General features: G+C 35.2%; 1 pseudogene; it reads right to left on the bottom strand.

Moving 5' to 3' along the window:
• Positions 1-4603: 4603 nt before the first annotated feature.
• On the bottom strand, positions 4604-4969 carry LOC102857503 (annotated as a pseudogene).
• Between the last annotated feature and the right edge of the window lie 399 nt (positions 4970-5368).

Genomic DNA, 5368 nt, shown 5'->3' with positions numbered 1-5368 from the left:
TTTTTAAGAGAAAATTAACAAACATGAATGAATATTCTATTTCATTAGCTAGTATAAATAATTTTTTCACTATGACAATGACTTGTTATATTGACAGTCACTTGAAAATAAGTTTGGCTGTGACTGCTGGGTGCCAAGAAGGGGCTGTGCACCCCAAAGGCATGTGGTTTGAATCCACCAGCTGCTTCACAGGTGAAAATGGGCAATCTCCTCTGGAATGATTAACTACCTCTGAAAACCCACTAGAGGATCGATCACCTATGGGTAAGTTCTGACTCCACAGTACACTTACACGCATGCTTGTCTCTGTATTCCTCAATATAAATTTCATTATCAAATTACGATTTTGTTAAAAAAAATCTGAGCTGGATTTATTTTAAAATAGATTACATTTAAAGACTGTTATTGTCATGTGCCTTCAAGCCACCTGCAACTCATGACCTGATGTACAATAGCTCTTTACCCTGCAGTATCATGAGGCAGTCTCACTATCTCTGCACACCTACCCCCACTGCCCCAGTTACTTTGTCAATACATCTCCTCTGGGTTCTTCTACTTCTGTGCTGATCCTCTACCCTTCCAAGCATTATGTACTTCTCCAAGGACTGGTCCCTCCTGGCTACATGTCCAAAGTATGTGAGACAGAAATTCAAAATGCTTGCCTCGAGAAGCAACTTGGTTTCATTATCTTCAAGACAGATGTATTTGTTTTATTGGCAGTTCATGGTATATTTAATACTCTTCTCCAGCACTACAATTCAAAGTAGTCGATTCTTCTCCTGTCTTCCTCAGTTACTGTCCAGCTCTCTGATACATAGTAAGTAGTTGCAAAGACCATAGCCTAAATCAGACACACATTATTCTCTAGTCTAACATCATTGCTCTTAAGTAATTTAAAGAGATGCCTGACAAGATATTTTCCTTATGTAATTCATCTTTTGGTTTCCTGACTGCTGATGACAAGAGCTTTGATTGTGGAAATGAGCAAGTTGAAATCTTCAAGCAACCTCAATTTGTCTCCATCTATCATGGTCTTGCCGATTGGCCCAGTGGTAAAAATATTCATTTTCTTGGTATTGAGATTAAATTCATACTGTAGACTGTATTCCTTTCTGACTCTATCCCTTCATACATTTCATTATAATGCTGCACTCTGTCTTCCTGAGCTTCCCCTTGAAATCTTCTGGTCAGCTCCTAAACCTCCTCATTTCTTTCCTTTCCTTAGGCTTCTTGGTGCTCTAGAGCAACCTGTTCTGAGATGGTTTTTTAATTCATATGTGATAGATTCAAGGTCACACTTTGATTCTTTAGAATTTTATTTCATTTTCTTTAGTTTCAATATGAACTTCCATATCAGGAGTTAATAGTCTATTTCACAATCAGCACCTTGCTTAGCAAATAATATGTAATAAAACTTGATTTGGCATTGATATTACATAGATATATAAACAACTAATTAAAATTTTCAGAAAGTTGGTAGGTTGTTCCAAGAAACAATAAATAATGGATTCAAGCTATTTCCCACAATTTTATCCATAGGTCTGAATAACTACTAAAAATTAAATTGCTACAACTATATTTACTGAAAAGATACATGTTTGGAAGCAGGAGTGAAATCCACTTCCTAAACAAAATGCCTCTGGAAACTCTACGAACTTTGATAAATGTCGATAGTTATAGAAAGGTTTCAGGTTTTTGTTCTTAGGCTCTCTATGAGTCATGCTCCATTTGACAGCAATTGACAACAACAGCAGGATAGCTAATAACAAATAATTTAAAACTTGAACTTATCATAAAATTGATATTGCTTTATTTCTAAATTAACAATTAAAAAATTTGCCTTTGTGTTTACTATTAGAGAAGTTTCTGGTTTTACATTCATTAAGTTACTATAGTAGTGAATCTGAGCTAAACTAATAGTCATTATCTATTCAAGATTTCTTAGTGTATGCATTCCTTTCTTCTTACAATCATTTTTCCATTTCATGCAGAGCCTTTATTTCATTTTTTATTTTCTAGGACTTCATTATCTATGCTAAGCCTGACATTTTCCAGATTGAAAATACTAAATTTGTCTTTTTCGACCATCTGTGTTAATTCTTGTGCTAAAACTATCACTTACCACTTTGCCCTAATTAAATCCAACAGTACATATCATTCAGTGCCCTAATAACTTCTCTCTTGCAGTACTTCCTTATTTCTTGAAAAAGCCAATGTGCATCTATACTTAAAGGGACTCTAGCTCAGTGCCTCAGAGATAGGTGAGCATGTGTTGTAATGAGGAAACTCCCTGGAAAAGGGCATTTTAACCTTATTACTTTGATTGAAACTTTCCATTTTCATCCAGAGAGGAAAAACAAAAATGTTGAGCTTCCTTACTCTGCAGTTCTAATGAAAGATGTACAGCTTTAGTCAACTTTCACCTTTGCTTTTTTTGCAGTTTCTTATCAATAGTAAATATCCCTAAATCCTATTTGCCCCTCAAAAAACTCTCATGTTCATTGTCATGAAATTAGAACAGACTTATCCCTCCCCCCTCTCCAGAAGGTTTTCAGACACTATAAATGACAGGAGAGTAGATAGCCTATCTTTCTCCCTGTGATAAAGCTGGTGAATTCACATCATCCTCATCTGGGTTGGTAGCATAACACCCCATCCACTATGCTATCACAACAATCTTTTATTTACTTAGTTTTTGTTTAGTTGTTGTTTTGCTTAATTTTTTCGGTTGGTATAATTACAGATTTATGGGACAATGGGGTCAGTTGCCATTAGATAGTATATAATGCTTGTGTTCTCTGTCCTGCTTTGGTGAGTAGCATCTTGAGTCCTAAAAGCTTATGAGATGGCTTCTAGGATAAAACTATTGGTCTCTGTGAGAAATAAACCAAATATTCAGAGAAGAAACTACTTTACAGGAATAATAGTCTACACAAACCTTGACCTCATCCATCCTGAAAAACAAAATGGTGCCATCTAATAATACCAACCCTTATGATCAGGGATGTAATAGACAGATCCTGGTAGAATAGAAACAATTTGTGGAAAGAACAAAAAATGGTAGAAAATCTGAATTTACTAGACTGGTTGAGACTAGAAGACTCTACACAACTGTTGTCCTAAGATACTTTTTAGACCTTGAATACAGACAATTCCATGAGGTCATTAATTAATAAATTGGCTCACAAAGTAAACAATTTTATCTCTGAATCTTATGCATCTTTTAAAATTCATCAATATGAGACCAATGGATTCGGCTTGGTAGCATCTAACAGCAATGTATGAATATATATCTATATAATGTATATATGAACTCTAGCTTTCTAAACATAAGGTAAGATATACACAATAGAAATAAAATATGATCTATACACATATACACACTAAAAAATACATTTAAAGTTTGTTATCTCCAGAAGTTTACACACTAAAAAAATTAAATATAGAATACTTATAATAATAAGCTGGATAATAAAGTATTTGGAAGCAGGAGTGGCATCCACTTCCTAAACAACATACCTCTGGAAACTCTATGAACTTTGATAAATGACTATAGTTGTCGAAAGGCTTCAGGCCTTTTACTTATAGGGTTGCTATGAGTTGTGCTTGAATCAATGGCAATCAGCAAGAACTACAACATATATGTTATATATTGTTGTTGTTTTTATTGTTGTTAAGTGCCTTCAAGTTGTGGATGACTCATAGTGACCCTATAAACAAAAGACCTGAACACTTGTATAACTTTTGTCATTTCTCCACGTTCATAGAGTTTCCAGAGGCAAGACATTTTGCTTCTAAGCTTGTTTTAATCAAGAAGCCCCATCAGACACTGTCCACCATGGGTAACCATTATCGCATTTGGCACATCAACATCACATCAACGTCACAGTGTTTAGCATCACAGCAACCACAAGTTACATCTGTACAGCAATGCAAAGGCCAGTGCAGCACCACTTAGAAGAATGTTTGACAACATTCATTTCTTTATTGTGTGTGTAATGGCTTATATTATCAGACTTTTATAAGAAATCTAACTCATTTATGGTGGCTGTGTCTTTTGTATGGTTTCTAATATCTTTATAATTAATATTTTATAAGTAATGAACAAGAATACTGTTTGTACTCTACCAGCTTTCATTTCCTGGCTTTAAGCTTCTTTGTGAGCATGTTACTTCTGATCACCTTCTTTATTGCAGAAAGAATTATTCCTATGCTACCCATCATGATAATCAATCCATGAATATTATATCAGCTTTATTTTGCCCTTATTTATTTTGAAGATATCTGGGATTTCCCTGTTCTTGTTTTCGTGCTGTAAATTTTATTTTGACCTGCATATAAAGAAATTTCTACCTGTGCTAAGACTTTTTGCCAAGCTCAGGCTTCTCTTTGAAGTTTACCATAAAAATAATTGTAAAAAAAAATTATTCATGTCATGTGAGAAGCCCATTTTTAATGCTTTAATTAAATTTTGAGCCTTTTCATATGGTTTTCATAATCTTTTAAACCTTTATATCTTTCTTATTCTATTACTATGAATTATTAGTTGTTTAAATAAATAGCCTTTTTTTACCGTTTTATAACTTTATTTGACAATCAGCTATTAGTTTTCATCCACATTGATGGTCTGTAGATTTTTGAAAGTGGTGACAGGTACATAGGTAACCAGTGTATACAGCTTGTTTGGGGAATCTTCATCCTCATTACATTTTCTGGACAACCATACACGGATGCGGTATGGGACATTCCTTATTCCTTTGGCCCAGACAGCTTTGTTAAGCCTGATGTCAATGCGAACATCTGGTGTTCCCATCTCCCTCATGACAAATTTCTGGATCTCCTTTAGTGCCCGAGGAGCACGCTTCTTAAATCCCACTCCATGGATGCACTTATGAATGTTGATGGTCGCCGCTTCGTTGGTGGCAGAATAGCCTTTCTTCTTCTCACCACCCTTCTTTGCGGGGGCCATAGCACCAGAACCAGGCTGGAAAGCTAAATAGCCTTTCTTAAACAGCATATTACACCTTTTATATAGCTTTCTTATACTACTTCTAACACACCACTACATAATTTGTTATGGTGCAGTCAAAAGTTTATCATTCAAATGTTTTTCCCAGTCAATAATAAACTGGTAATATTTTGTGCTAAGGTAATTTTGTATGAAGGCAAGAGGATTAAGATGGTACAAACATCCCACCCTACTTGTGGCTCATAAAAACTCATGGGACTTCAATGCTAGGTGTTTTCTCTTCTGGAACATTTGCTTTCCTCGGACATAGCACCTAGCCAGCAATATCCACATTTACCATTCATCTGTGCCACAATTGACAGTCTACATGATCTTGGCCCATCCCTCACAAGTTTCTGT

This window comes from Elephantulus edwardii, unplaced genomic scaffold (genome assembly GCF_000299155.1).
Source record: "Elephantulus edwardii isolate Elephantulus edwardi_28Jun2011 unplaced genomic scaffold, EleEdw1.0 scaffold00034, whole genome shotgun sequence".
Lineage (NCBI taxonomy): Eukaryota > Metazoa > Chordata > Mammalia > Macroscelidea > Macroscelididae > Elephantulus > Elephantulus edwardii.
The sequence above is the reverse complement of the archived record's forward strand: the minus strand, read 5'-3'. Positions and strand labels throughout refer to the sequence as shown.